The following is a 21338-nucleotide window of genomic DNA, read 5'->3' on the forward strand; positions in this document are numbered from 1 at the left end:
ATTGTAGGTTTCTTACTTATTTGTAGGTTTTATTAAACAGCACTTGTAGCAAAACTTTACAAATATGTCACTTTTTTACAAAATTGTTGAATTGTAATGTTTATTAAATGGGGCCCAGGTAACGGATGAATCACTGAGTTTTTTATGAATGCTTGTGGGTTGCGTTGCGTCTGACTTGCAAACAAAAATTCTGAAAGCTTGGTAGATATTTTGAATTTTTGGCTACAGCATTCCACACGTTAGAAGTCGATTTTATGAAATTATATTTTAATTTGCTTTATGTCATAGAAATATTTCGGCACTACTTCGAAAAAAACTTGTATCTTCTTCTGTAAATGAAGAGAAAAATGTATTAAGTATGTATGAAATGCATATAGACTTACTACGTTTTGTCTTTGAGGAGCAGTGTGAGATACGAGATTTTTCAAAGTAATGGCGATTTGTAGTTTAGAACAAAAAAGCATAATAATATATTGCATTGCAATTATAGTATTTTATGCAACTGGTGGTTAAAAGAGGTCAAAAAAGGCGAGTGGCGTGGGTAACAATTTGAGGCGGAGCCGAAAATTGTTAATAAAGACGCCACGAGCATTTTTTGACTCAGTTAAACACCGTTGCATACAATACTTTTTCTACGACCAAGCACTTACTTTGAAAGAAAATTATAAATTCAATAAATACCTACTTTCAGTCATCTTAGTTATCTAGTGGACCACCTACCATTTCGAATATGCAGTTTGAGTGCAAACATGAAAATAAAACTGTCTATGGTACATGGTTCTTTGAAGCCTGGCCACTAAGACGAATCGAGTCGAGTTGAATCGAGTTCTCATACATTTGAATGCGATTCGACGCGTCGCCAATGATCGCAGCAGAAAACGAACGAGTCTCGACTCTGCGAATGCCAGGCTTTATCTGACATTCTAAGGTTGGCAACAATGTACCTATTTCATACAATATTTTAATTTTCTACGATGAAGTGATTGGTTTGTTAAGTTGGTAGCAATGTATTTACTGAACTGTAATAGCTATATATCGGGCTACTGCTACTAAACGTTTTCAGGGTATAGACTAGATAGACTTGTCCTGACATCTTTTATGTTGTAAGTCACGGTACGGGAGTTTTAAAGTACTATGCACGACCTTGTAAGTCACGAATAACCGTACGGATTTTTTAAGTGGAGATAGAAAAAGTGACATAGGCTACTTTTTGTCTCTTTCTAACGAGTATGTCAAATGTATTATAAGTGCAGTTAAAATATTAAATATTATATATTAAAATAGCGCAACCGCAATAAATCCTCCATACAATCATCAGACCCTGCCAATTCACACCACATTTGTTAGCAACCTATTTAAGACCAGTAGCGGGCCAATTATGGACCTCAAGCTCTCTGCAATCACCCTGTACCACGAGACCTCTTGTAAAAACAATCACCCTGTACCACGAGACCTATTAAAAACCTTCAAATCAAGAGTGAACAAGCATCTTCTGGGCGAGCTTACTCCATGGCCACGTCCTTTGCGTTTGGCTAGTCTGTGGCCAAGCCCCCATTTATATTTAAAAAAAAAAACAATAGAAGAGATCACCCACGGGACTTTCAACTCGTACGTTAGTAAATAAGGTTGAAAGTTTAAACACTGGAGTGCTGAGCGGTCGACTCCCGGCCGATTTCAAAAGTCCCCGAGTGCTGAGCGGTCGACTCCCGGCCGATTTGAAATGTCCGCAAGTGCCATGGCGCCGGGAGTCGACCGAATGGTCATTGCGTATTTGGCGGGAAAATTAAACGTTTGCGCGCGCACCTAAGCTACAAAAACTTTAACAATAGATAGCGGAAAACACAATAATTAATTGTCGCATCAAAAATAATTACCTTTAATATAAATATTATTAGAAAATCCTTATTTTAAAAGTGCCAGGCAACAGGGCCTTTGCTAAAAATTTGATGTTAAACAAATTGTGTTTTTATGTGTGTATTGCTATACAAAATTGTATACGGATTAAAATATAATGTGCCTGGGTAAGTACTAAACAGTTTACAATAGTTTAACCGTAAATTTGATTGTTTTCACTTATTGATTTGGCATTTTATTTCAAATAATCGAGTGATGAATAGGTTTGGCCCGAGGAATTGGGCGTTTATTTAGATATATCTAGTACTAATAACCTAAAAAAACACTTTAATCGTTAGGTTAACTATTTGATAACCAAAGTTTATAAACTTTATACTGAAAACTCGATAATTTTTCATCACCGAGACACAATATTCAAGGTCACGACCGTGGCCATTTTATTCAATTTTCGATGTGGATAAAATGAGCGTAATAATTTAGGCGAATTTTGTCCCATTTGTATGTCGTTTTCTATTAAAAAATGTCACTACTTAGACATTGTTATTTAATGTAGCTTTGAAACCCCCAAAATTTTAATTAAACCACTTTAAGAACTTGGTATTATGAAAGAATGTACGAAGGTCATCTATCTACTTTAGCTTTCGCATGTCTTATTTTTCAACTCATTTATTTTTGAAAATCGGAATTTTTGTTACTTAAGCCTGTGATAATACATATACCTTAAGACGCTCTACAAAACGAGTATATAATTTCAAACATATAATTGATAAATAATAACAAAACAAGATTTCAAAGTTACCTCAGTTTTTTTACGAGACGGATTTCATACCCAATTTTAATACGCTTTTAATATGTAAAATCTCAATGCAAAAGTGTAATTTTATTACCTTTTCTGATGTATATCCATGTATATGTTTGTAAAAAAAGTATTTTTCTTAAGAGTAGTGCTTTTTTCTGTACTTTTTAGTGTGTTTTATGCAAGAATCCGGATTATTTTTCCTTGGCTTAGGATAAAATGAGGATTTGCTAATTACTTACATATCGACAGCAAATCTTTGTCAGTGTAATTAAAAGCCTATTTTATACACATTATAGCGTCAAACTTTTTATATACAACTTTCATACAAAAATAAGAAACAATCATTAAATTTGTATCTCCCGCCAATATCTCGCTGATCACCGTTCAGACCAACTTCAGACCCTCTGGCACTTGAGCATTTTCGCGCAAAATGGCGCCGCCACCTGACAGCTATTTGACGTATCCGTGCTGCCACCCGAAGGGTTAAAAAGCGCAATGACAGATGATGGTAATAATGAGACTGGTAACAGGTGATCGTTTTTTTTTAAACAGATAATTAAAAATGCGACTGAAATTAACAGTAATATATACGACAATTGCTTCTGTATAAGGGATAGCATTTTATTTTAATAATAGAATGACGAAGTGGTCTCAATTGTTCTAAAATATAAAAATGAATGTACATATTACACTTTCGAAAGTGACAGACTTGTAAATGAGTAATCGTTAGAACTGTTGGCTATTGTTTACCAAACAAGAGTTAATAGAATTTAATAAATTACGTATTTTAAAATTTACATCGTCATTAAATGTTTATCGGGTATACTCGTATGGTAATTCCAGATATAACAATTTGGATTTATTTGCCTATTAAATACGTTTAATGGCATGTACCTAAAGTCTGGTAGATACTGTATATAATAAGCAAATTCAATCCTTGTGGTATTATAAAAAAAACTGACAAAAAAAATTTGTTTACCAAAAACATGTGATCATCAAAAACTAAACTGATTTTTGAAGAATTCCTTTTTTTAAATAACTGTACCTAACCTAAGTTATAATTACGGAATAAAAGAAATTTCTTCTAGTGTCAAAGAGAAGAGTCGTAGAATGTATATAAATAAAACAACGGGCCGTCTCTATCGCACTTACAAATAGTGCGATATGACGGCCTGATGTTTTATCATTTATCGCGCGACCATGCATGCCTGCTAGATCACATAAATTTCGCGATTCAGAAGAATGGCACAACGAAAAATAATCAACCTAACAGACAGTACATAATCAAAATCAAATTTCCAAAATGACGAGTCGAAGCGTAAAATGGTACCCCATAAAATTCCGGTAACCAGTCGATATAATTTGAGATCGTTAGGCTTCGTGGTACCGGGCGAACCGGTTGAGGCTCGTTGGTGGAATTATTATTGGATATTCGGCTTTGGAATTCCGAGGGATGTCTAGTGCGTTTCGGTTTGAGTTACGCTACCGAGTTTTGACCTTAGATCTTAGCCTTTTTCGTGAGTTTTTAATCCCCGACGCAAAAACGACGGGGTGTCAGGGGCGGCTCACTGCGCGTTTCTTCCGTACATTTCGACGGCCGCGAGTTCGCGGCCCATAAAGTTTGACAACCTTCACGCTGCGCAATAGAACTCAATGTCGCATGCAGTCCGTTAACAGGTTGTTCAGAGTGAGCCTTCTGTACTTGTACTTTTATATATACTGTGGGGGTGCTGTTATAAGTTTGACATGTCTTCCTGAGTGTGTACCTGTTTGTGGCATTGTAACTTTCGAACGGATGAACCGATTTTGGGGCCATGTTACCTACTAAAAAACGAAGATATGAAATCAACCGGATAATACGCTTTGACTATACTTTATCTCGTCTAAGTCATTGTTAGCTTACACTAGAATTGTAAAGTGACTCATTTTAGGATTCAATCTGGGCGACCGAGCGAAGCTCGGTTCTGTTTCGTATCCTTTACATGTGTCGCCATCTAGTTCAAAAATGAATAGTACCTACATCGAGCGAAAGAATTCTCAGCCTTAACAACACAACTACTCCACACGAGATGGCGCGCATTTCGCCACAAAAACTCAAATAGTGTATTTTTCTATTCGTTTTAGCCTTGACCTGTGTCGCCATCTAGTGTTTGCAATAAATAGTACTTACATCGACCGAAAGAATTCTGTCTTAACAGTACAACTACTGCACACGAGATGGCGCGCGAAGAAAAACGCATGAAAACTCGAAAATTCGCGTTTTCCGGGACCTAAGGATAAGTTAGACCGATTTTTCACCCCCAAAAACCCCCACATAACAAATTTCAGCGTAATCGTTAGAGCGGTTTCCGAGATCGTCAGTGTAAATAAATATATAAATAAATAAATATACAAGAATTGCTCGTTTAAAAGTATAAGATTACCCTCTGATTCATGCCTATCTTTTTATTATGTATAGAGTCATACATTGTTTTGCAGATAGCTATAAAGCCGTTTTGTCAATTTATCCATATAAAGATACAAGTAAATCTCGCCTTAATGGTAATCGACAAAGTGGGACGTTTTACTAAACACATTCACATATGTATCTTCTAAAGAGGCTTGCATTAAAAAATATTCAAAACTGAATATTTCTGACTTTTACACATAATTCAATTGTAAATTGAATACTTCATGAAATCAAATTATGGAAAAATATGTGATTGTAATTTTTCCTCAGTCACCCGTTGACCACGAATGCTGTAAAGTGTTCGAAACGTCGGGATGTATTGTAAATTAATTATACGCGATTTAATCCGTTTCCATAGTTTTATTTTATGAGTAACTATCGCGGTAACCGAAGACAATGTTTTGAATACTTCATTTTCTTGTATTCTCATCTCGTAGTGAATTTACTATTCACATAAGTTATTACGTGTCGTTAATTGTGATTATCATTAATCAATTAAATACTTCTAGTTTTTATGCATTTTTCTGTGCTGGGAATCGAACTCGCCTTTAAAGGAGGTTTCCTTAGTTGTGCAGAGTAATTACATCCAGTGGTAATGTATTCAAAAAAAGAATCGTACTTCACAAGTTATGGGAATTTTGAGGTAAAATATGTGTTAAAAGGTAAGATATTTCTTGATTGGTAATTTAACAGATGAACATAAAATATGTTTGTATAAAAAAATATCGGATTGAAAGTGGTTTTGGATTAGTAAATAAAATAAAATGCATTTATTTCAGACTAACATGTGTCCATAGTTTGTTAGTAACAATAACAAGACATCTTAAATAACTATATTAGTACCTAATCCTAAATGAAGTGAGGACCAATGTCTGATTAGGCGACTGTCCCACCTCTCGGCCACTACGCTCAGGCAGGCAAGTATGGTCGCGCGATAAATGATAAAAAATCAGCCCTATCGCACTATTTGTAAGTGCGATAGGGACGGCCTGATGTTTTGTCGTTTATCGCGCGACCATGATTGCCTGCCAGGAGGCTATGGTAATACTAATAATAAATTTTAGTGTGATTGTCCCTTAAGTTTTTAAGTAATTGCCAATAATTGCAACAGTTATTAAAACACGAACCCATTTTTAGAACTAATGAAAACTCATAAAATAAACAAACTGACAGTTTATTTTACACTTTTACCATTATTGCAGGTCGTGAAGGACCACCTTTCGCCATTGACATATTCAAGTGCACCCATAAAAATTATAAATAAAGAAAATTGCCGTATTTTTAGCGATTCCAGGAACGAATTGAATTACAAATAGTTCTCTCACTGCAATGGCGGAACGTGACCGGAACGAGAATGGGTTTCAACTTAAACAGGTGACATTTCACTTTTTACAAGACTTTAGTTCAAGAAAACTTTGTTATTAAATCATGCAATATTTTGTTTTCAGTCTTAAAGTTAAGGAGGTAGGGCATAGCGAATGATATTCCGCTTTGTGTGGTAGGGCACAGCACAGCGGATATCGTCTCGCTCGAATCTAGAGCAGAGCCCAACTGGGGTAGTACCTCCGCCTTACAGAAGACCGCAGCCAAATAGCACTTGACCCTACTCATAGTGTTGTGTTCCTGCCGGTGAGTAAGGCTGCCAGAGCTCAACGAGGGTGCGGTGTGCTGATGACGGGAGGACTTACGGAACTAACTTGTTCCGTCTATTGTCCTTTGACTCGTCGGCAACCCGAACCCTCCTTGGAACTTGTACATTCCTTTTTGCTATGTCCTTAACACAGCAAAAGGGAGTGTACAAGTTTCTAATAGGGTGGCAACGCGCTTGTGACACTGTTTGAGTTGCAGGCGTCCATAGGTTACGGTGACCGCTTTACATCAGGCGGGCCGTGTGCTTGTTTGCCACCGACGTAGTATAAAAAACCTTAGTCTACGTTGCGCGATTTTATACATTGCGGAAATGCGGACTATTGAGATTAAGATAATACAGGAGAGGTCAATTCTCCATACAAACGCTCTCGACTCTTTCCTCTCTGGTTTCTAAAGATAGAGCTGTGTCGGACCGTTTTGATTTTTTTGACATTCTTATTTTTAAAGACTCTAGAGCCCATCAAGTTTCCAAAAACGGCCTTATTGATTATGGCGCAAACAAAGGCGAGGTATTCAAAATTGGTAACAGTTAGTCAAAAAAACTAAACGGTCCGACATAGATTATTTCATTGATGTTTAGATTCTCGAAATTCGTTACAATTGATTAAGTTTTGACGGAGGAAACAGTCGAGAGTGGAACCTCGATTTTAAAGATTTTTTCGCAATAACTTTTAACGTTGTTCTGAATGGTCAATTTTTTTTCGTGTCTAGTTAATAATAACACTAGTACATTTAACTAAAATTCCTAAATAGAAAGGGGGGAGCCCTTCCGTTTTAGTATTTTCGCTGCTGTAGCGTCTTAAGTACATCCGATTCTGTCGGTCTATCAAATGCCGGATTGTACTGAAACCCGTATGCGAATTCTCGTACCGTCTACCGTGTAATCAGCCCTAAAGAAACAGATGAAGACGACAGAAGGAGAACAACCATTGGTTGTTTTCTCCGCTTCGCAGGATTATAATGAATGCTATTGGTTGATTTCCGGAGTTCTCCTCTTATTTCAGCCTATGTCGCCTATGGAAAGGAGCGCAATATCCTGTGTCAAAATGAAGAAACCAATTTAAACATGTACCTATTACATGTGGCTATTTTTTTACATTTATTGTACATACGTTCGTAATCCTCCCACTACGCGGCGCAAGCATGCTTATTATGGCCATTACAACCACACCATGTGACAACAATGACCACTGAAAATTGGTCGTAACGACCAACTCCACCATAGAATAGCTTTTATCAAAATATTTATTATTCCAACATAGGCAAGCAACATAATGGTAACCCCCGAGATTATTATATTAATATTATCTTCGGTTTGTGCGATAGTTACTCATGAAACTTGTACAGTAATAATAATACGAAAATATAGATACAAACAAAGTGAAGAAATAAAGTCGTGTACTTGTCCGCATTCGTGTACTTGTCACTTTATACCTTGACTGTACAGTCAGCAACCAAGCTGTCACAGCCAAAGTGCCAATAAAATGTACACAGAACTTTATTGCCTATAGATTAAGGCAGCCATTCTCAAAGTGTGCTCCGCGGACCCCTAGGGCTCCGCAAAGCCTCTCTGGGGGCTCCGTGTGAATTTTGGGTACCTGATATGCAACTTCAACTCTCTTCCATAAAACCAAATATTCACCAATTGTTAAAAAATAAAAAACAGTTCCATGTAATACCTCACATTAGAATCTAGTGATTAAATTTTACTATCAAGATTGCTTATTAAAATAAAGATTGCAATAAAAAAAAATTAAGGGTTCCGTCAGATGTTTTACTTTCTAAAAGGGTTTCTAAAGTTTGAGAACCGCTGGATTAAGGTATCTATACATATTTTTGACACTTTGTATTTACAGCTTGGTCGCTGACTGTACCACATTGCGCATGCGTGTTAATTATGGCCATTACGACCATGCCATGTGACAAGAACGACCATTAATAATTGGTTGTAATGACCAACTTCAATAGAGCTTCTGTTGAAATATAATTGTCTAGCTCAATTTATTATTAATTAAATGCTAACTGCAATTTTAATGTCAAAGGATTCAAAGGGGAGAATAAGATGTCCTGGCTCGATTGTTTGTATAGCTTTCTCGTATTTTATAATTATACGTTGAATCAGTTTAATATTCACAATTATTTTTCACCACACCAGCCGATAACGGCTTACTTTGCTATTCGAAAATAGATAGCAAAATTGCATTTTATCCACAAAAGTGCAAAGTAATTTCATACAAATTTTAACTTGTAGTCTTAAGCTGGCTGTTAAAATTGACCTATAAATGATGATTTTGAATTATAAATATTGAATAAAAAGGCCAAACGCCTAATAGACGCGTCGGGTGACCGGAAGGCTGGAGCATATCTTGCCCAGCGCATCGGCACTGCTGTTCAGCGCGGCAATGCCGCCAGCCTTCTGGGCACTCTACCGGCCGGCTCTGACTTAGGTTCGATTTTTTATTTATAGGGTTTTATTTTATAGGTAGATTTAGTTTAGTAATAGTTTAATTTTTTAGTTTATAGTGTAGTTTCATTTGTATTAGTTTAATTACTTTATTTTATTTTATTATACGAAATCTGTTATTTGAATAAAGTGATGGACTTCATTTAGTTTAATGTTTTATAGTCAATATTTTGTTCGTGTTGGTGTGGTGAAAAAAAATTGTGTTTCACTCGGTGGCAAAGTTTGTTTAACCTTCGTGCCTTGAAACCCTCGCAACGCTCAAGATCCCACTATTTGAACCACTCGCTACGTTTGCGGTTCAATATTGGAATCTTTCGCTTGCTCGGGTATCAATATTGGCACGTGCGGTTAAACAACTAGTTTGCCCCCTTGTGAAACAAATAACTATTAAACTACCATTTTTTTTTGTTATAAATGGGTATTAGGAAATGTGATATTATAAAAACCGTCCATAGACCAAAACTGTATAAAGTACAGCGGGGCAAATCTCGACAGGGGGGCAATTGTAACTAATCCATTTTTTCCATTATTACACTATGATGCTGAATTCTACATGTACCTATCCACTGAACCGCCTACCATATATAACCGGTGGACACTCTATTTAATAATGCAAACATTGTAAAACATGGAAAAAATGGACCAGTTACATTTGCCCCCAGTCGAGATTTGCCGCTCTGTACATTATAAGGTGTATGAGTATGACGTATACGGATACATACATTATGAGCCCTGTAATATAATAAATGTTGCAAAATGACCCCACTACACCTTATCAAATCCGTTACATTCCAAAGTGTCAAGTGTAAAATTTTTAAAACAAAAAAAAACTTTAGGCTTCGCTAACAAACGACTGTGTCCGCCGAACAAGCCACAGGCTCATGTTTTTGCCCAAACACGTACCCAACCATGTGTCATCAGTTTTAGAATATTTATTTAAAAATCGAATGACAAAAGTACGAACTTTCCAAAGGACGGACGCCCTTGCAAAAAAAAGTTGGCTTCGGATTTTACACATTTATCTCTTACATCTCAATTTCTAATTATCATCCCATCTTCAACCTTACAGCCTACCGCTTAAGAAATATTCTCAGTTTACGAACTTCTTTGTTTGTTTGTCTTTTTTTCACAGATTTTGGATGCAGTGTCTGTCCGTCCATATCTTTTCTAGGAAACCCTCATTACGCGAAGTTGATATATTAGGATACGCACCAAGTAATTTGAAATCGTCTAATTAACTTGACTAATTTTACTGAAATAACTTTCAACGGCTGAGCTAGGCTTTGAGATTCGAAATTCAAAAACGACTTTCGTTCATTGCTCACTCGCTTCACCATTCCCGTGTTTTTTTTTTATTGGTTTGTGCTTTGGCTACTAGGATTTTATTTTTTAAACTATAGACATTTTTTTTAATTATCAGGCTACAATTGTAAATGTGGTATGCCTGTTACGAATGATTTTAAAATTGGAATTTCAAATGCGAAAGTCTACAAGTTTGAAAATCGGACGCACTGGCTGGTTTTACAATTGATGAAACGGGATAAGATGGCTAACCAGCCACATAAACGACATAAACGTGAAAACAAGTTTCTGAAAGGGACTTTTGTTGCCAGTTACAACCAAATAGGTATCGTGTTTTATGTTTGAGCGTTAAAACAACGTATTTATTGGCAAGTAATGTAACGGAGACTGACATTGGTACTTAGTTTTTGTGAGATCGTTCCTAGTATCGCTATAAAAATAAATTGAACACGCCAACCATTTGTGTTGGTACTGGGTATTTTATTGAGCGTATAATGACATGTCTATTTAAACTTTTATTTCTGTTAGAGAAATCAATCGATGAAAGAGAAAATGTGAGGTATCAGTTTCAGCAAGATGTCACTGCTTATTACATACTTTAATTTTTTTTTTTTGTTATCCCTTAATTTAAGTTAATTTAAACAATCGTAGCAAATCTAGTATGTTAACTTAGAGTTCTGAATAACTTATTATGACGTATTGATTAACGTTTAAACGCATTTCTATATTTTAAAGAAAAAAGTGCCGAATAAAAATTTTCATTTCCACTAATTAACTTAGCTTGAATGCACACGAAAAGGTACAAAAGAGTCTAAATGCCTATCATTCTCCACCAGTCAACCATAGGGAAAAAAGAAAAAAGTAAAGGTGGGTAAGAAACGTTAAGAAAAGTAGAACTCATAATTAAGTACAATAAATACATACTTAATTTACTTAATATATTATTTAGCAAAAAAACGAATAATTAGCCTTGTTTGCCACCAACGTGGCACAAAAACGTAATAATGTGTAGTTTAAATTTATTATTATGAGGCTGGGAACATGCGCGGGAGTCTAGAATTTTAATGCGCGCGTGCGAGGTGCGGCGCGGAATACTGAACGCGGTGAGGGGTTAGATAAAAGGATACTCAACTACATACACATATTACATAAATTGAGCTATACTTTTTAGAACTATAATTTAAATCTACACAATTATGATACAGTATTATATTCTGAGTACTATAACTTCAATACATTCGAATCACTTATTAAAAGATAACAGAGACTGTCTTGAGATAATAATTATGAGTTCATAGACACAAGTATCATAAACAAAAAAAGTACAATAACTAAACAGAATCTTGTTATCAAAATAGGTACATATCTCAAAATACGCTTAATTATATTTAAATATTAGTAATTGTTAAAAAGCTATTTATCAGCGAAGGTACATAATTATCCCGATTCGCCAAAAGGAAACATTACAATTCTAAATAAGTTATAAAATACCTAATTAGTACCAATAAGTACACCCGAAGCGTAGGAAATGTGATTAAATGAATAATTCAAGATGGCGTCGAGAATAAGACGATTGTTTCAATTCGGAGAAATCCGCGTTTGGCCTCCTTGCCCGATTTGGGAATGCCGGTTTTTTTTTTTAATTTTATAGTTTGTTTGGATGGCTATTTAAATAGTTTTCTTGATTTGTGATGGTAACCATAATTTCAACTCTCCAAGTAACATTCATCTCATAGTTTGCCTTTTAAATTAAACTATGTACAAAAAGTTATATTTTTGTTGAGTGATGTATTGATCATAACCATGATAACATTTTTTCTGGATAAAAGAGAGACAAACACGTTTAATCTAGGAACCTACCTAATTTATTTAATATTATTTTATCTATCGGCATCGGCATACCGGGTTTGACCGGTCAATTCTGGGTATTACTGTACTTCGGGCTTTTGCAGTAACAAATAGTATATTTCTTTTATTTACCTAAGTAAAATATAAAGCTTTTTATTGTTGATTTATTTATGTATTTCTGTGTTAGATTAAAAAAAGAGCAAGATTTTTTTCCTCAACAAGGTTCTTTAGCAAATAGTAATCCATACTAACCATACTAATATTATAAATGGGATAGTGTGTGTGTCTGTTTATTTGTCCGTCCTTCACGGCAAAACGGAGCGACGAATTGTCGTGATTTTTTAAGTGGAGATAGTTGAAGGGATGGAGAGTGACATAGGCTACTTTTAGTCTCTTTCTCTTTTTAACGCGAGCGAAGCCGCGGGCAAAAACTAGTATTATATAATAATAGTAATAAGATAATATATAGCCCGTGTGGTGACGGGTTAAGAATTTCACCACCCCTTTCTTCCCGTGGGTGTCGTAGAAGTCGACTGTGGGACATGGGTTACATTGTGGCGTAGGCGAGAGGCTGGCAACATGTCACTGCAATGTCACAATTTCGTTTTCCTTCAACCCCTTTTTGCCAAGAGTGGCACTGAAACTTGAGTAGTTTATGTGCTCTGCCTACCCCTTTATGGGATACAGGCGTGATTGTATGTATGTATGTATGTAATAAGATAATACGTAAAAGATAGTGATAGACAGGCAGAGGCTTATCGTTAGAGAGCGATCTCTTCTGTTATTTTTATGTTATAGGTACTACAAGTTTACTGTCTTTAGTAATAAAGTTTTATTGTTTTACAGTACCTATTACAGGTAACTGCCGGTAAAAAAGTTTTTCTTATCCATTATCTTTAACCAATTTAAATTTAAATACAAATGAGGCCGAGAACAAATTATTTAAACGAACATATGTAGATTGCTTAGGTAGATATTTCATTTTAAAATATTTACCCGATAGGAATTTGAGTAAAACACCACAAACTCGATTTTCGAACTGACCACTCGTGACCCCGCTGTCGCGTTTTACTGCGCGCCATAAAAAAAGGAAAAAGAAAAAAGCGTGTTTTTCTTTTAAAAGGTTATAAATAATATTTCTTTTTGCTCGTGCTACGGTCAGTTTTGAGAAATGAGTTCGGTTACTGATTCAGTCGGATACAAGGATAGGGAGCATTTTTATTTTCGTACTGAATCATTCATAAAAAAAACATCTGATATGGCTGATTGATCACAATGCCATTTTCGTCAGCCCTAACGATTAGTTTAAATTTAAAAAGTTACGCGCATTGTTTATGGTCGGTTGACAAAACAAAAAACGTTCCTTTCCACGTGTTAATGACTAGTAATAGGTGCCAATTTAATTCCCAATGAAAATGTAACGTGTAATTTCTATATCAATAAAAAATGGTTTTAATATGGTCATCGTTTTTAAAGCAGGTGCTCGAGCTTCGTAGGGGTATTTGTTATTTATTAGGGCATTGTTGTAAAAAATATGGCATCAGAATTATCTGTCCCTTGACATAACTATTTATGAAATTGTTCTGGACATTAAGCCTGAATAATTGTTAAAGCAAGTGTCCTTAAAAGGAGAATTTATGGACGAAACGGAATTTTACAAGTGTTTAAGTGGTTGGCAGTTTATTCTGAGTAAACACTATCGAATTTGACCTCAACTTATCCTAGAGACTTTATAAGGCAATTATAATTAATGCGGTTAGATAACATGACTTTAATCCACTTAATTAACACCTAGATAGGCAAAATCCGTGTCCTTTAAGGTACCCTCTACCTCGTGTAATTTTAATCCAGATTTTAGTTCAAATAAAAAAAAGAATATCAGTTTGCCTACAAGCTTGCTTAGCTTAAAGCCCGTTCAGACGGGATAATCAAAATGATCAATTTGTTTTAAAAGGCCATAAGGATTAAGGCCTATCTTATTTCTATAATTATTATAGTTCTTATATGTTTTTGAGGTTTAGATACCTATCTGCCTGGTCTGCCTGGGCAATATTAACGAAGTAGGTATTAAACTAGGGACTGAATGAATACCTACCAACCCACATCGCTAGGCATTGGTGATTTTATGCGTATGTAGTAGGTAGGTACCTGCCCTGCCTATATTATATAGGTATCAATCTATTTAAGTAATAAATAAATTAAGTTCACCTGATTGGTTAGATCAACATTAAGGAGTAGGTATTGACATTGACAGTAGGCATCTGAGTAAAAGAATAGGTATAAACGAATACCTACAAGGTTTTGCCGCTTTTTCCAGAATTAACTACACGGGTATTTTTTTTCTAATTAAACTGTATAGGTATTGTATTATTGTGATAGGTATTATGCTGTATTATTTTCAATATCAGTGGTCTAATCAGCTTTCGTGGGTATTTATCTGATATTACGTTATTGGTCCGCGTGTTTTTGTTTTTTTATCTACCTACCTTAATAACCATGAAGGTATTTCTTTAGACTTGTTATTCACTCTCAATCTGAACTCTATCCTTTCATAAATGATAACATGTATGTTTCTTTAGTATTTTTAATTTAGAAAGATAAATGGGAATATAATAAAACAACCGACGGACGAACGGGACTTTTTTTCTTTCTCTCGTCCTCTATGGAGCCGTGTTACTTTGTTTTGTTTATCTTTTCCTTCGCTTTATTAGTCTATAGTCTATTGTCTGTTTTTTTTTCTGACAACGGCGTTCTCGTTACAGCCAGAGCGTCGGTATTCGAGTCATCTCAAACTTGGCTTGCCCATCGGACAGTAGCCAGTAAGCAAAGTTCACGGCGCCCTCACCGATAACTATTAATTACATTATAAATTACTCGACATACTTCTAGAGGACTGATAACACAGTCGGCGGCGCCAAACGCACATAAAACTTAATAGAAACAACGGATGTAAGTAGAAAACGTTCACACCTAGCGCACGCATTTATGTAAATACACAACGCTCGGATCGGATAAGACTGTTTAAAAATACAAAAAGACGTGTTGTCAACTAGATTTTATAGCGAAATCTCGGGCCAGTGACCCCTTTAACACTGATGGACCATAATTAATCAGTCTGGACATACCTAAACACATCGAGCATGGCTTCAAAACTCCAAAACACGTTTGAAAACACTTCACTGCACACGCTTCTTGGTTATCACACACTGTTGGCACTCGCGCACGTAATGTGGTACACTGGTCATTATTTTTGTTTACCGGCAGTTTTTGAGGTTGTTTACTGTCGGGGAACGATCATGTCGCCGGTCGCGAGTATACTGCACACAACAATGGTCCGTCCCGCGCGCGATCGCGCGCACACTGAGGCCGCTCACTCACACACCGGCGGGCGTGCACCGACGCGCGTATAAAAAACCGACGATTGGTATGCAGACGTTCGGTTTGAGCAGGTCCTCGGCTTGGCGCTGTTTTCGTCTGCGGTCCGGGGTTCCCGGTACGAAATTCGAGATTGCCGCAAAATGTCGCTTCGGATTTCGACCGGTAGTTCAATTATTATTTGTAATTAGTGATGCAAATAATTGGAAGTGGATTTGGTAGGTATTTAAAATTAAGTTTTGATGTTTAATATCATTATGAACGTTTTAATTAATAAATTGTATGATGAGATATTCGTATATCAAATTCATCATTCAGTGTTCCTCAAATGCACGTTATGAAGTCGGAAATTAAATATAGAAGCTCTAGAATCAATTCAAGCTAAGTAAGCAACAATACTGTATACTGATACTACACAGACTGTGAATCTTAATTCTTCAATTTAAGACTTGTTGGTGGAGTAATGTCTTCCATTTCTCCCTCTCATATAAAGGATCATATCGACCTGGACATGACACATGCATACTAATAAATAAATATTTTTATTTTGGATGTTTTCTTTAGGGTCCCCCCACATCTAGCGTCTCGCGAGCGTCGCGTCGGGCCAACTGTATGGGCAAAGCCTCTTTCGTCTCGTCTCGGCGTCTTTTTCCATACAGTTGGCTCGACGCGACGCTCGCGAGACGCTAGATGTGGGGGGACCCTTACAGGTTGGTTCAGGTCTCCCACCTGGTCAAGTCTCCGGGATTCCTATCATCACATTCACGAGTAGATCAATTTAAAATCAAGTTTAGCTATAAAACATTAGTCATAAAAACATAAAAGCCCTCAATTAGGGTTACCTATAAAAAAATCGAAAATTGTAATGTCGAATATTAGTACCCCGAAAATGCTTCCCATTTTATTAATTGGCCGAAGTTTTGATTGCCCGAAAGTAATTTTCCCCTATTATTATTTTCCCCCTTCTTATTTCGCTGTAATTTTGTTTCGCTTATGATTTGAATCAACTCTTATTAAAATTCCTAAGAATCATTTGACAACTACTTTTTGTCGCGTAAAGTTTTTATTCCGAAATATTATTTAGCCACTATATCAAAAGTTCGAAATTCGAATTAACACTTATAAAAAAAATTCATACAAATGTTTGTTTCTGTGAGGGTCGCAGTTCTAACCTAACCTAACACGCTTTTCTAGCACAAGTTTGTTTCTGTATGGTCGCAGTTCTAACCTAACCTAACCCGCTTTTCTAGCACAAGTTTGTTTCTGTATGGTCGCAGTTCTGACCTAACCTAACCCACTTTTCTTGCAAATGTTTGTTTCCGTGAGGATTGCAGTTCTAACCTAACCTAACCCACCTTTCTAGCAAATATTAGTTTCTGTATGGTCGCAGTTCGAACCTAACCTAACCAACTTTTCTAGCACAAGTTTGTTTCTGTATATATGGTCGCAGTTCTAACCTAACCCACTTTTCTGGCAAATGTTAGTTTCTGTAGGGTCGCAGTTCTAACTTTTTTTTTTAACGAGGGGAAATGCGTTACGCATACCATCCCAGGCGCAGGGACCGGCCTGGGATGGTTATGTGGGACTCCCATATAGGCTAATGAGACCCATGGTGTACCCACTAAAACCCCTCGATTGCCGCCTCAGGGCTTATTGTACGAGGTCGCAGGCACGTTTCGGCACTTCTCCGCAACCGGCACTCCTCCGCAACAAATAAATGCGGAGTTTTTTGCTCCACATCCAAAAACTTCTAAATTTATTTAGAGGATTGAGATTATAGAGATATGTCTCATATACAGATACGGAGTAACCTAACCCACTTCTCTAGCACAAGTTTGTTTCTGTATGGCCGCAGTTTAACCTAACCTAACCAAATTTTCTAGCAAAAGTTTATTTCCGTGAGGGTCGCGTTTCTAACCTAACCTATTTTTTTGTAATTTTTCTATAAAATGATATTAGGGAAAATGACATTTCGATGTCGCGTAGCATCGGATTTATGAAAAGGTGGGTAACAAATCGGTTGTCAAATGATAACGTTGGCAACCGTTCTTCTGGTTATTGAGTTTCGGGAAAACGATAATGCGGGATAGCAAACTAGCGACATTTTAAAAATATGGTAAATAATGTATTTGGATTATAAAAATTCTGTCAACCGTTTTCGGACAAGTGATAATCGGACAAAGAATTTTCGAAACATCGATAGGTTAGGTTACCCTAAATTAGTAAAATTTTATCTATTGGGTTGGTAAGAAAGTAATGAGCGAATCATAACCAATATTGTAATTTTTATTTAATTTATTATTTAAATCATTTATCAAAAATATAACGGCCTTCGTTATCTACTACTTGTCTCCATCGTTCTGGTAAAGAATGAATAGCATCGGCGAAGAAGTTCTTAGGTTTAGATTCAAAAAACTCAGCTATGTACTGTCGTAGATGGGCTTGATCATCGAACTTTTTTTCATTCAAGGCAATTGCTTAGCGATCTGAACAATGCGTAATCCGTGGGTGCCAAGTCTGGAGAGTACGGTGGATGAGGTATCACTTTCCAACCTAGCTCCAATAGCTTTAGCCGAGTCACTTTTGCAATGTGTGGGCGAGCATTGTCGTGTAAGAAAAAAACTTTAGCATGCTGTGGACGATTCTGACAGATTTTTTGGTTTAAATTTTCAGTCTGATTACAGTATACTGATGCGGTAACAGTCATTCCACTTGGTAGGAGTTCCCAGTGAATAATACCATGAATATCCCACCAAACGGACAGCATAACTTTTTTCGGGTGAGGCTCTGTTTTTGGTGCCTCTATTCCTTTTTCGTTTGGAGCTAGCCACTGACGTTTGCGTGTGTGATTTATATATAAGACCCATTTTTCATCTCCAGTGATAAGATGGTCCAACCAGTTGAATGTGCGGCGAAAAGACAGAAGTTGTATGCAGATATCGGCACGGCGGTTTAGTTGATCTCTATCAAGTTCGTGCGGTATCCAAACACTGTATTTGTAGTTTTTTCCCAACTCGTGTAAATGTGTTTCTATGGTGACATGAGAGCAGCCTAACTCGGTAGCAAGAGTACGACTCGTTAGCCTCGGATCTCCTTCAATTAAGGTTTTTAATTTGGCTATATCAATCTTCACCGGTCGACCAGACTTAGGTTGATCTGATAATGAAAAGTCGCCACTACGAAACCGCTGGAACCATCGTTTCGCCTTGGCCTCAGACACAACTTCAGGAGCAACACGTTGACATATATTACGCACTGCTTCGGCGGCTGAATGGCCAGACTGAAATTCATATAGTAAGCAATGCCTTACATGCACTTTTAATTCGTCCATTTTCTTCCTTATATTAGCTCGGCGACAGCTAGTGAATGACTGACGAGAAACTGTGCGACTCGCCCTTTATATACTTTCGACCATAGAAGATTCTAGAACTCTCTCAAAAATTTTATGTGGAATTCAATCGATCGCTCATTACTTTCTTACCAACCCAATATTTTCATTAATTTATAATTCAGGTACACCGTACTACCATACAACAGTGGGTACCAAGTTAGCAACTTACAAAATAAAAACATACACATACATACATACATATAATCACGCCTGTATATCCCATAAAGGGGTAGGCAGAGCACATGAACTAGTTGCAGTGCCACTCTTGGAAAAAAGGGGTTGAAAGAAATCCAAATTGTGACATTGCAGTGACAGGTTGCCAGCCTCTCGCTTACGCCACAATTTAACCAATATCCCACAGTCGACTTCTACGACACCCACGGGAAGAAAGGGGATGGTGAAATTCTTAACCCGTCACCACACGGGCCAAAATAAAACATGTTCAAAAAAATTTTGTAATTTCACATAATTCTGGTAAATTCTCTACTCGGGCAACATTTAAAACAAAAGAACGGCAGTCAGCGAACCTTGAGTGGGTAGGCGATACGATTCGAGCCTGCGCCCGAGTCAGCGCGCCATGTTGCCGCGCGCGAGCGAGACAGCGCTCTACAACCATCACCCCTGCTCCTCGCACGCTTGTTAGCGTTATTGCGTGCTGTAACTATACTCGTCAGCGCTTTACCACACACCCACACACGCATTGTTATCTTATACAAAATTTATAACGACCAAGTCCGATTTCGTCTTGCGTCCACTCCTAATTTTTTTTTAATCTGACGCTCGCGGGCGAAGATTATTGCAGGGCGCTCTAGTTTGGATTATGTTTGTTATTTTGGCAGCACCGCGTTGATTTTGATTGGCGGGAATGAATGAACGTATTGAATGAGTTAGTTCGATTGAACTGAATTGTTTGCGGTGTTACTGACAGTCGTGAAGATACTAAAGATGTAGTTATTTAATTATTTTATTTGCCTACCTGCTATCGGCTTGGTCGATAGACGTGGCGATTAGTTGTGAAACTAAATGACCATGTGCGTGTTTGTTTTCATTTGAGATAAGAAGATCAGTCGTCTTATTTCAGAGCGTTTGCTTTTAAGTTTGCGTAAGTTTTGAGATATCGTGCTCTGGCTGGTGATTGGTTTCTTTTTGGGATTTGGATTTATCAAGGTCACCGTAGTTGGTATAATGTATTGGTTGGATTCACAAAGTTATAACATTAAAACAGATTAAACTACGTAGAAAGGTACTAGTACTGTACAAATGGGTAGATTTCTTCCTTTCGAAGCTTTGAATGGCCGGCTCGGCCGTGAAACCCTTGCTACGCTCAGGCTTTAACTTTTCGAAAAAATCTAAAATGGTATTTCTCTGGAAAACACAGAACAGACTTTCGAAACAGTGCGCTCGAAATTTAAAAAAAAAACCCTAGGATTGGAAGCTAAAGTTGGTGCTGACTGTTGACGAACAACGGAGTTAAAAATAGTAAAGTGCGTAAGGAAGTTCGAAGTTTTTTTTTCGCACGTGTATCGTACGACGTTATACAAGTTAAGTTTCGACCAGACATATTGTCACTACTTTGAAAAAATCTCCTTGAATAAAGTCAAATTAACTGCTTTAAAATTGATAAAAGTAGGTGAATCTAGTAATAAAGATGATTTACCACCTGTGGAAAGCAGTGATAAACGCATTTTTTGCGTTGTAGTTTCCTCGCTATAGTGAGTGGAAAAGTTTTGTGTTACACTCGGGTGCAAATGTATTTTACTTCTCGTGTGTTAAAAAACTCGCAAGTTCAGGATTCTATTCTCAAACCGAATATAAAATTGTAGTAAGTATGTATGGAATGCATATAGACTTACTGCGTTTTAACTTTGAGGAGCAGCGTGAGATACGAGATTTTTTCAAAGTAGTGACGATTTGCTCAATAAGTACAGAGACCATCGATCTAAACTACCTAGATGCACCATCACGGCTTAGAATGTGTCCGCAGCAAATTGTGCTTGAAAATGTTCTAAGCACAATTGGGCGGTCAGTAGCGCTTCATCCGCCGTGTCGGCAACATGCCTAAGTGCTCCGTAAAAAAATGCAAAAATAACACCTTATATACGTTGAAAAAGGATGACGTATCGTATTTCCGGTAAGTAATTGTTAATAATTTTATAATGTTATGCATTTGTGGTCAAAATGGCTTCCTAACTTACAAAAAACATTT

At 36.8% G+C, this 21338-nt stretch overlaps 1 protein-coding gene across 3 annotated transcripts in view; it reads right to left on the reverse strand.

Moving 5' to 3' along the window:
• LOC125237359 (protein pangolin, isoforms A/H/I/S) overlaps positions 1-15723 on the reverse strand; it is a 257665-nt gene extending 241942 nt beyond the window's left edge. For 2 of the 3 annotated variants that reach the window (XM_048144361.1, XM_048144360.1), the window contains exon 1: positions 15492-15722. The gene's annotated coding sequence lies outside the window, so the exon portion shown is untranslated. Of the gene's footprint in view, positions 1-15491 lie in introns of all 3 variants that reach the window. The other variant, XM_048144362.1, reaches the window with a different exon arrangement.
• Between the last annotated feature and the right edge of the window lie 5615 nt (positions 15724-21338).

The sequence above is a fragment of the Leguminivora glycinivorella genome, chromosome 21 (assembly GCF_023078275.1).
Source record: "Leguminivora glycinivorella isolate SPB_JAAS2020 chromosome 21, LegGlyc_1.1, whole genome shotgun sequence".
NCBI lineage: Eukaryota > Metazoa > Arthropoda > Insecta > Lepidoptera > Tortricidae > Leguminivora > Leguminivora glycinivorella.